General features: G+C 37.1%; 1 pseudogene; it reads right to left on the bottom strand.

Annotated features, from left to right (window-relative positions):
• Positions 1 to 3,773: 3,773 nt before the first annotated feature.
• Positions 3,774 to 4,746, bottom strand: LOC150101206 (solute carrier family 25 member 32 pseudogene; annotated as a pseudogene).
• Positions 4,747 to 12,724: the final 7,978 nt, after the last annotated feature.

Below are 12,724 nucleotides of genomic sequence, written 5' to 3'. Positions count from 1 at the left end.
TGCATGACTATGAACTCTTAGATCAGGACAACATGATCACTGCATGAATGATTTCCAAATAAATTTAAGCAAACCAACCATAAAATAAAATGGTATCGCCAGGACGTCTTTAAATATTTACAAATGAATAATAATAATAATAATAATAATAATAATAATAATAATAATAATAATTTTTTTTCAAAATATTTTGAATGTTTATTATTTTATGTGCACATTACATTTGCAGACTTAAGTCAAGAATGGACCTTTCGACAATAAATATATCTTAATGGAAGAAAAAAAAAGGTCACGTTTATCACATTTCATTTATTGTAGTATTTTACAGGAACATATGCACTATGTTAAGCAGGCTATACCTAAATTAATGCAACTCACTACTTTTATGCTATCATCATGGATGATGTAAACAAATTATCTTATGGCAAAGCATCAAATGTTAGTAGATTTGGTCAACAGTCCAATTTCATTTTCATGAAACCTATCTACTTCACTAAACATTTAATAACGTTCAACCACATTACCATGTACATGTACATTAACTTTGGATGGAATAACTTTCACAGGAGTGCAACTTCCTATGAAGATCCTAAAATTAAATCTCATGACAACGTTTGGTGGCTATTCTACTACTGTTTCTTTGATTCCATTCAAATTACTTCACTTTTACCAAAAATATTAAATATTAAACATATATATATATATATATATATATCAATTTGTAGTATTAACTCGGTACTGGGATATGTTCATATTTATATATACTGACTATAACCGAGACTAAAATAACAATTAAATTTATTCAAAACGCAACATGTTTCATCGGATTGTCCGACTTCTTCAGGAGTGGGAACATAGAATACTTAACAATAGAACTTCAACACGGACTGTAGCTACAGTTCAAAGCTAACTGATTTTAGAATAGTCGTTTTATAGTGTTTACTTGCTTTCTATGTTCCCACGCCTGAAGAAGTCGGACAATCCGATGAAACATGTTGCGTTTTGAATAAATTTAATTGTTATTCTAGTCTCGGTTATAGTCAGTATGTACAGGGTGTCCCAAAATTCACGCAAGATTTAAATTTAGCACCATTTGTGCGGTAAAGTGTTGCCAACGAGAAAAGAAAAGACAGCGTGACAGCTGACAGTTCAGAGTTATTAAAAATGACCACACACAGCGAAGAGAGTTCGTTGAATGGATTATGGAACAACAACAAGTGGATGCTTATTTTTCGAACAAAATCATCTTCAGCGATGAAGCTCATTTTCATAATCGACAAAATTATCGCATTTGGGATTCAGAAAATCCACGAGTGATTGTTGAGAAACAAATGCATCCACAACGTGTCGCTGTTTGGTGCGGATTTTGGGCTGGAGGCATCAACGGTCCATTCTTCTTCGAAAATGCGGCTGGTAAGGCAATAACAGTTAATGGCGCTCGCTATCGCGACATGATAATCCAGTTTTTTGTGCCTAAATTGCAAGATATGGATGTGGACGACATGTGGTTTCAACAAGACGGTGCCATATGCCATACAGCCCGAGAAACAATTCAATTACTACATGAGTCATTTCCTGGTCGTGTAATTTCCCGTTTTGGTGATCAGAATTGGCCGCCCAGATCATGTGACTTAACGCCGTTGGACTTTTTTCTTTGGGGTTTTTTGAAGTCTAAGGTTTATGCCAACCAGCCCACGACCACCCACGCCTTGAAGGAGGAAATTGAGCGCTGTATCAACGAAATTCAGCCACATTTATGCAAAACGGTCATCGAAAATTTCGACAAAAGAGTGCGTGTGTATGTCAGCAAAGCCGTGGAGGCCATTTACCCGATATGCTATTCCATGCATAACCCTATACTGTATACTTTATGAATCAATAAGAAATTACAATTTTTAATTAAAAACCTGTGTTTTCTATCAAAATTACTTCTTGCGTGAATTTTGGGACACCCTGTATAAACATTAATATATATATGTGTGTGTGTGTGTGTGTGTGTGTGTGTGTGTGTGTGTGTGTGTGTGTGTGTGTGTGTGTGTGTGTGTGTGTGTGTGTGTGTGTGTGTGTGTGTGTGTGTGTGTGTGTGTGTGTGTGTGTGTGTGTGTGTGTGTGTGTTCTTGATCTTCTACTCGGTTGTAATGATACATTTTAAAGAATAAATTTTAAATGACTTTAAACCGAGATAAAATATTAAATTTTAATGATAACGATACAACTAGTTTCAGCCTTTTACAGCCTTATTCAGGTATCCACTAAAGGTAGAACACAGTAATAAAAAATTGAAGTTATAGTTATATAATAAAAAACCGAGAATTATAGGCAAAAAATGATATATAATTGACACAAAAACGTTGTATTTGTCAAGTCGTTCTATCTAACGTGCTATTATTTGTTGTATGCGTGCTTGCAGGTTCTCGTGAGCGCCAGTATTGAACAACTGCAGTATGGCTATCAGGGATGTTATAACTCAAATTGTTGTTCAAATGTTCAGGATTAAGGAGGATTTCTCTGGACTCCACGATTTTCCTTTCAAACTCATCACTACAGCGAAAAATGTTTACGGATTTATCCCAGCAAACTGAGTGACTGTGTAGATCGTCATGAGGGTTATTAGAGAAAAGAACATGACTGGATAGCGCAGATGCAAGTGATCTTTTATAGGAAATGTCTCTTTTATGCTCCTCAATAAGCAGTTCAACAGATTTGTTAGTCTGTCCAAAATAATCATTCATCACTACAGCGAAAACATTTTTCGCTGTAGTGATGAGTGTGAAATGAGTTTGAAAGGAAAATCGTGGAGTCCAGAGAAATCCTCCTTAATCCTGAACATTTGAACAGCAATTTGAGTTATAACATCCCTGATAGCCATACTGCAGTGGTTCAATACTGGCGCTCACGAGAACCTGCAAGCACGCATACAACAAACAATAGCACGTTAGATAGAACGACTTGAAAAATACAACGTTTTTGTGTCAATTATGTATTGCATTTTTTGCCTGTAATTCTCCGTTTTTTGTAACTTCAATTTTTTATTACTGTGTTCTGCCTTTAGTGGATACCTGAAGAAGGCTGTAAAAGACTGAAACTAGTTGTATCATTATCATTAAAATTTAATATTTTATCTCGGTTTAAAGTCATTTAAAATTTATTCTTTAAAAAAAAAAAAAAATATATATATATATATATTTGTTTATGTAAATATATACACACACATAAATGATACCTTAATAATTATATTAATAGGAATACAGAGCAATAGCTATTTCAATCACATGGAAAAGCCACTTAATCACCATGTTCCAACTTCTGACTGAGATAGCTATAGATTAAGGCAGCAACTACTCATACGGTAAAAACCGGTTATTGCTGCTACTACTGATAATTCATTACATACTCATTCAACAAAAAAGCAGCAGGTCCTTGTTGGTTTAGAAAGAAAAAAATTTCAATTTAGGAATATTATAAAATTCTTTTCGTATGTAAAAATCACATAAAAATCTTGTGAATTAGATAAGTTTTTCATATATCCATTCATAAATAATATCACACATATTTCAGATGAAACATTAAAAACATGAAATACTTAGAACAGAATATCAGCTGACTTCCTTACTTTTTATCAGATAAATAATAAACAGAAAGTATAAATTTATTAATATGATTATTCATGCATGCACATCCCATCTCATTCAAAATTTACAATAAGGGTAGTTAACAAAAACAATCATCTGTTCAGCATGAAAATCTTAAATTTCTTTCCAACATTGTATCTGCTAGAATGTTTTTCTTATATTTAACTGAACTAGAAGATTATCTTTGTCAAATATCTTCTTCATTGGCGAAGGAAAAAGCATCTTGAAAAAGAAGGAAAAAGAAGGAGCCAGTTTCTCATATAAAAGGAAGACGATGCAAATGTTGGGTGTGACATGGATCAAGTAAGCAGCCAGAGCTTTGTGAAACCCCCTTAAGTCTTCATACCTCCAGGTCTTTTGGATTACATCGATCATGCCACTATATTCCTTTTGTTGATGTTGCTCTTACAACTTGATAAGGATATGTAATTGATGCTGCATAGAGTTTGGACAGTGCAGCAAAAGTAAGATATTTCAAAGTACCCAATTTACTATCAGGAGCTAAGCTGTAATAAGCTGTATAAAATTTCTTCATTTCTTCGTAAACCATAAACTGAAGGGCACCATCAGAAACACTAAACATTCTTGGTACAAATCCCTTATAAAGTTCCTGAAATCCTTCATATTTATAAACTTTTAGAAGAGCATCAAACATTCCAGAATACATTTTAGAAGGTGAAAGATCAGCTACAGCATTCGAGTACTGAAGGCACATCCAGCTTAAGCAGCAGCCAACATATGTTTTCCTGCTGAGAGATGTTGGTAATATAGAGTTATTGTCTTGCAGCATCCATGTTTTAATTGCATTATAAAACAAAAAATAAAATCCCTAAGCGATTCCAGAACCCCAGCAATTTGATGTCACTCCTCTATATAATCCATAAATTCTTTCTTCTCTAAAGATTGTAGTTACAGCACTTTTTAATCCACTGTAGCGAGGTCTGGTTGTCACTTGTCCATCGTTCACTGGTAAACGAATTTTTAAAAGATCGAGTGGATGTAGTATTAACGTAGACGCAACAGCACTACTCACACCGGCTATTAAATGCTCGAACTTTATATGAGATAATAAACAATTATTTGATGTTTGCGGCCTTCCTGAAAAGTCTCTCATTATCTTAGATAAGAATTATATAGTGTGGTAATATTTCACAGAAAATTCTACTTAGAAAATATATGAATATCTGAATGTTTCATATAATTATGATACATTTCATAAAACCTAACTGTTATCAAGAATACCTTGAAATCACTTTCTGAAACATTAATAGTAAATAGAGAACAATTATGACTCGTAGAGACATATATACAATACAATCACCACCGTTCGAGCACATATGGAGAATCAAGTTAATTATACTCCACCCACCGATAAAAATTGTAATTTTTATGGGTGGGTGGGTAAAAAAAAAATAATAATAATGGCTTTTAGTTAAGTGACGTACCAATGCATATGAGCGGCTTGTTACAAAAATCCATTCGTCGACAGTAAAAGCATACCATTTTTAAGATGGGGGATGGGGGGGGGGGAGCTTGAAGGTGCTTTTGATACATTAGCAAAGCTTTTTATTTTCTTGCATTTTCTCCTCATCTTAATTGTATCACTCAAGCGCTGTCTCTACAGGTCCCCAATTCTGGAAATCATTCTAACCTCTTTGACTTCTTATCATCTCTTATCCTTGAAGCTTAATTTCCTGCACTCCAAATTTCCAAACAGTCAAGTGATCTTTCTTGGTAACTTTATTGTCCACAACTCTAACTCTTTTTTTTTTTCAATTACAGTGACCAAGCAGGAAGAGAAACAGATGTATTTTCTGTGAGAAAATATCTATAGCAAATCGTTCATCTGTCAGATGAACGATGAATTCTTGACGATCCTCTCTACTCACCACAGTCTTTTCTTAACCAGTTCTTCTACCACATACACTGGTGAGGTGACGGCTCCTCATGGTAATTCAGATCACAATATCATCTAAGTTTCATCTCTAGCAGTAGAACACCTTCCCTCAACCATACACAACATCGTGTACTTTGGCACTACAACAATGCCAAGCGGGAAGACTTTTACTCCTCACTATATTATGGAACATTATGGAGAAAACTACCGTATTAGAGCAAAACTTTCGTTTAATATAAACCAAAATAAATACTCGACGTTTCTACCTTCATATCAAGGTCATCATCTGGAGTATGCACATATATACAAAGAAACAAGCTGTACTACAATCTACATGGTTTGCTAAAGTTACTGACCAACCGTTACAACAATTATTAAGCATGAAAGAAAGGATTTTTACTCCTCCTTTCCATGATCAGACTAGTGTTTCCATTCTCCAATCCAGATATTTGTTGTGATCATGTTATAGAAATTATCCATGCTAGAATGAAGGCTTTCATTCCCCACACTCTGGTTAAAATTCCCACCTTATATCCAAGCCATGGTTGTCCAAAAAATGTCCCAGGACACTCCAGCAGCAATAACAACAATAAAAATAGTTTATCCTAAGTAGCTTAAAAAAAAAAACTCCAGCTTCATTCACACAGTGCAGTGGAATTCGTATACTTGCAAAACAATCATCAGCAAGGGTAAGTCTGTCTGAATTTAAATGGCTAAAAGTAGAATTCGCTACTTGTACCAATGGCAGTCGTGCCTTCTGGTCCCTTAGAAAAACCGTAGAACACATCTTATGTCCATCTGTGCTTCCACCTCTTTCTCACTGAAATGGTGGTATTGCAACATCGCCTAAATGACCACAGGCATCATTCTTCACCTCCAGTTCCTGCATATATGATCAAGGCAAATCATCTCATCTGCATCGCATTTCGCTTCTAGAGCCTTACTCCAGAAAGTTATCAGAAAATCGAACTACCTACATACCAGTGACAGCTTGTGGTCATGACGGAATCCCATCAATCATATTCAAGAGATGTGCTCCTAGACTCCTGTTCTTTATTATCTGTGCACTATATAATAAGTGATAAGTGCTTGCCATCAAACTATCGACCTATTTCTCTCGCCTCAGTGCTGCTTAAAATGATGGGGAAGATCATCAACGGTGAATTTCTTTGACCCTGGAAAACTGTCAACTTATTATTATTATTTATTTATTTTTTATTTTTATTACGTGACATCTCCAAGGAGTTAGACTCATCGAGGAAGGCCCTAACACCATGTCAAGAACAACTATTCTACATTCACACAGTATCTATCATACCTCGCCTTGAACTCATTTATAGTCATGGCACCTACAACAGACTCTGGCAGCTTATTCCACTCATTCACCACTCACCAAGTAAAAAACCTAGCTCTAACACCCCTGCTAACCATGCTTTTGCCCAGCTTCCATGTATGGCCCCTAGTACTCACACCACCAATCCTATTCTCAAAAATATCTTCTGAATTAATCTTATAGAAACCCTTCAGTAATTTGAATGTCTCAATCATATCACCCCTTTTCCGCCTATCAACGAATTTCTGTCACACAAATCTTCAACTTGTTCTCATAAGGTTCATTCCATAGACCTGCTATCATCTTGGTCACTCGTCTCTGGATCCTCTCCACCTCCTCCCCATCAAGAAGAAACCCTGGCGTCCATATCTGGGCACAGTAGTCCAATGTGGGGCCTTATCAAGGCTCGATACAGAGGAACAATAACCTGTTTGTCTCTGCTTGTTAAAGTATTTTTCAGCAACCAAGTGATTTGATGAGCTGATTTAGCTACTTTTGCGATGTGCCCCCTAAACTTCAACTCCCTATCCACCAACATCCCCAAATCCCTAGCCTAGACAATCTCCTGGAGTACAGTTCCACCAATGTGATATACAGCTGCTAATCTTTTCACCCCAAAATGCATAACCTTACATTTTGCCACATTAAATTGACATCCATTCTCTTTAGCCCAGTCCTCCAAACTATCCAAATCATCTTGCAAAATTTTGACATCCTGTGCACTCACTATTGCTCTACCCAACTTTGCATCATCAGCAAACAAATAACACAGGCCGTCTTTTCGACTCTACTCCTGAATAAACCACTCTCTGATATCTCTCCATCAACCACCCTCCTATCCATCTCACCAACCCTATATCCATCCCCATATGCTGCAATTTACTGATTAGAATTCCATGTGGTATCCTGTCAAAGGCCTTAGCATCACTGTAAAACCACTGTAAAACCCATTACCCTTATCCAGTTCAGCCGTCACTGTGTTATAAAACGTGAGCAAGTTAGTTTGGCATGATCTACCCTTCACAAAACCATGCTATCCCCTCCCATTTTCATCTATCCAATCCTGTATTTTCCCCTTGACTATTTTCTCCAAGACCTTGACAACGATTCCTGATATGCTGATCGGTCGGTAATTTACAACAGCAGTCTTGGAACCTCCTCCTTTATGCAGTGGAACTATTTTCTCCTCTTTTCACCCCCTTGGGACTAACCCACACCCGAGACTCAAATTAAACAAAATGGTCAAGGGCACTGACAATTCTTTAGCTGCTTCTCGTACGGCACGAGCTGGTATACCATCCAATCCCACAGATGTATTGACATTGAGGTTATGCAATAGACTACTCGCCTCCACTTCATTCACCACAATTCCCGTATAATCTACTGGTTCATTCATTTCTGCAATGTCACCACCTGGATGATACACTTGCAAAGCGCTCGCTTAGTAATTCCACTATATCAACTGATTCGGTTACCTCCCTACCATCGGCATTCTTTAAAATCATTCTGCCGTATACATTTTTTTCTTTATTTGTAACATATAGAAAAAAACTGTTTGGGATTCTCCTTAGCTTGCATGGCTAATGTTCTTTCATAATCCGCTTTTGCTTTTCTTACCACACTCGTTACCCTTCTGGCCTGGGCTTTATACTGTTCATGTGCCTGCCGGTCACCTTTCTCCTTAAATTCCCTCCACAGTTGTTTCTTTTTTTTTTTTGCAGTTCAAGCTTAATGGTGTTATTCATTCATTTAACTCCTACTTGATTTATTATTCGGTCTCTAGGTATACAGTCAGCCACTGCCTCCTGCAAACACTTCTTAACCGCTTCCCATGCACTATCAACATCCAGCCTTTGCCTCCTGCAAACACTTCTTAACCGCTTCCCATGCACTACCAACATCCATCCCTTGCAGTTTTACGTGCCATGGCACTGAACCAACCAAACTCCTAAGGTTATCATACTTACCAGCCCGATAATTCCACACGTACCCTGTCTTAATTGTAAATTCCACACCTTTAGCCACCTCCCAAGTCAAGATCATATGATCACTCTCACCAATTGGTGGCAACGTGGTCATATTCGTTAGAGCCAAATTCTCAGATGCAATTACTAGGTCAAGCGCTCTCTGACCCCTAGTATTTTCAATTACAATACGTCACAGATAGTTATCCCTTAATAACCGCATAAAATCCAATTCCTTCCTTACTCCCATGTGTCCTGTCCTCCTTCCAATCAATGTTACCATAGTTGAAATTTTCCATAATAATTACCCTCCTTCCACTCATTTCTTCAATTTTCTTGTGCATACTGTCACCACTATCTTTTCCATCACCTGGTCTATAGCAGCACCCAATTGTATATTTTGTTCTGCTAGCCTCAATCTCACACCAAATAGCCTCAAATGTACTCTTTTCTCTATCCTGCAGTTCAACTTCTGTTCTCCTTGGCTGCAGTTCATCAGCTATCATCAATAACACTCCTCACCCCCCCCCCATTTTATTCTCTCTGTTCCTCCTGAACACACTATACCCCCTCACATTCAATCCCACTAGCTATATCATCTTCTGTCAGCCATGTTTCACTAATGCCAATAACCTGTGGCCTGGAAGTGCCAACCAAGGCCAAAAATTCTTCCTTCTTGTTCCTAATACTTCTGGCATTTGTCCCATCCCTATTTTGATGCCTTATACTAACTGTCCCATTCTGATCTGTTGTCCTTCCTACTCGCTCGGGCATATTACACACATTCATATATTCAACTGTCTCCCTAAAGTCTGCATATCTACTTCTTCCCCCCCTTAATAACTCTAGTTTCCCTGATTCTGCACATCCACTTCCACTTTATTCAACAACACCTTCACATCAGTAACAACTAACATGAATTTTGCCAATGAATATCCACAGCAGATCTCGGGTACGTCACCCACCTCTGGGTGACACATGCATTGGAAATGTTTGGAGAAACGTGTGCTGTTACACTTGATATTTCCAAGGTATTTGACTCTTACTCCTAGCCTTTCTTTAGAAAATCATATCAATTCTGTATTATCTTCAGCTTCCAGAAAAGTTGGTATTCTTTTTCGCTTAAGACGTTTCTTTTCATCTGTAACTTACTCTGCATAAATCTCAAATCTCGGTTATGTACTCCGTATAAATTCGAAATCAACCTAACCTTGGCATACTGCTCTAACATATGGGGTGATGCACGTAAAACCTCTCTCAAAATATGCTGTTCTGAAGAGAGCGGTTTCGGTTGATTGGCAATTCCTCACTCAGTCACAGATTCTTCAACAGATATTTCTATGGATGTTGTTCAACAAAGCTGGCATCTATTAATCTACCAGCTTATTTCTGTTAAACCTACAGCACTCCGCAACATCCTTTTACAGTTGAACTGCTGACTCGCCGAACTGGTCACCTTAATACTTTGGTACAGCCTTCGCCCATGCGAAGGCTGTGCCTCAGTACTGAGCTGGAAAACGTATTCCCTTTGCACTTGATCTCCAGTCCCCCCCCCCCCACACACACACAGCATTTATTTTCAACAGACCTTGCAGCCTCTCGTGTGGAGTGATATAAAAAATTGTAACAGTTGGGTCTTTAATAAGAGTGTACCATACTTTGCTAGGTGGTACACATTGGCATTATCTTTAATTCGTAGGGAGAGGTGCGTGATTGGTTCGGACTACTTTCATTTCTGTACATTTATAAAAAACATGGTATGCATTATTTTATTTGTTATTTGTTTAATTCTCGATGGAAACTACCTTCCCTTTCGCTTCATTGGTGAACATGCATGACATATTTTTAATTTTTTTGATGCTGTGAGACTGGCATCAGTTGGTAATGCTGTATTGTATTAAGGAAAAATTCGTGATGTGTATAAATGCACTACAGGTATAAACTGTATTTGAATACATGTTGATGTTCTACATATCGATTTAGTGTTTTACAAAGCTGAAAAGGAAACTTCTTCCCGTAAGGGCATAGTATGACACCAGGAGTAAAAATTCCTAGAAAATATTTCTGTGATTCCTAAATTCGAACTGGCCAACTTTCCATTAGGTTGGCAGATGATGCCAATGGTCAGCCACGTCTGTGAATAATAACCATCTAACCCTCTCCACTATGGGGGGCACAAAAGCAACAACGCTTAAATAAATAGTGTTATTGCTGTGTTCTCATAGTGGCGAGGACAGCATTCATTTGTCATCGATCTGAGAAGAGGAGTATGTCACAAGGTAACAGTTTGACTTTCATCCCCGCAAGTCTACTATGCTTGTAGACTGCGTGTGTTCTTTTGGTTGGTTCGATATTCTGCCAGATGCGAAACCTGAATTTGCTGGAGAAAAAAATATCACGTGTGAAACCTGATCACATCAACTGAAAATCCATATAACAGCTCTTCGTGTCATCAAAGAGATTCGAGGCTGGAGCTTTTCAAGCGGAGAACAAACGTCGCTATGTCCTCAGAAATGAGTTATGAAAACTCTTTTGACAAGTTGACGATATTTTTACCTGAATCCCCCCCCCCCCCATGAAAGATTTTATATTATACACTGGTATTGTGGGCGTGAATGCATAGTCTTATATATTATGCATTCTCTTCTGAGCACATAAGAGAGAAGCTGAATATTTTGACAGCAGTCTTACCAACGAAGAATGGAAATTCGAGGTATGTATGAGTTGACAACTATGTGATAGAATGTGCGACAAGATTTTTGACACTTCTTACGAAAATCATTTAACACCTAGATTTTTAAGAAAATCTTTTATAAATAGCAAACTTCTTTCCAACTTTATATGCTCATCTAAAGAAAAGAAAAGTCTATGCTCATTAGATTTTCGATGGCGAGAGATTCACACTTTTTAAATACCCCTCCGCTGCTGTGGATGGAATGCCGCTTACAAGTGATATGCGAAGTTAGCGCAAAGCACGTATTTTAAACTGGAACGTTGCATTCTGAATCTTAATATTTGTTTGTTTTTTCAGTATAATAACTGATTAAAATAGAATTAACAGTTAAGTATGAAAAATGTATTAAGAAATTCTCAGGTATCTCATCGTATGTCCTAATGTTCTGACATGAAAGACAGTTTTGCTCTACACTGATGACAAAGCGACACTAACCAGATCTCTTCACCCACACCTGTTCACCAAAAAACTACAAGAAAACCTACAAATATTAGAAAAATGGTTCTCCAATTGGAGATTACAAGTAAATCCCTTGAAGAGCATAGCCGTGCTGGTAACTCAAATTCTGGTAAAGTCAAGTAAATTTAAAGACATTAAATTTACTTTCCTTTATTTAAGAAAATCTTGTTTTCAGGGTCATAACTGCTAACGAATAAATTGTCCACTTTACCTTATGAGAGCTCTCATCTCTATGCAAAGTGGGTACGACCGTAAATCTGGCTGGTGAGTCATGGGCATCTTTTGTTATTTATTAACAGAAAAATCTTCCTTATTAGAAAGCAAATTACATGAACTTGGTATGAACTAGCAATTTGCATTTGTCTTGAACATTCTGAAGCTAATAGCAGAATGCTTTCAAATTACTAAGTTGTGTCCACAAGAATTTGAAAGCAGATACAAGAAGTCTTTTACATCAAAGCAAAGAACTGAAAAACCGAAGAGACTTCACCTACACACTTAACTCTACAGTTATATACTAGCATCTCACAGTTTCAATAAACTAACAAATATACAGAATCATTTCCCCTTTTCAAGAGAAGAGTTTAGCTTCAGTGAATGAAAAAAAAAAAAAAAAATACCACATAACTGGCATAAACATATCATATCCACGGCCAGCTCATAATTGTCTTTTCTGCTACACACACGCGCGCGCGCGACCGAATT

This window comes from Typopeltis vanoorti, chromosome 12 (assembly GCF_054136105.1).
Source record: "Typopeltis vanoorti isolate ZY-2024b chromosome 12, IOZ_Tvanoo_1.0, whole genome shotgun sequence".
In the NCBI taxonomy this organism is placed as follows: Eukaryota; Metazoa; Arthropoda; class Arachnida; order Uropygi; family Thelyphonidae; genus Typopeltis; species Typopeltis vanoorti.
Note: the sequence above shows the minus strand (reverse complement) of the source record. Positions and strands in the feature narration are given on the sequence as shown.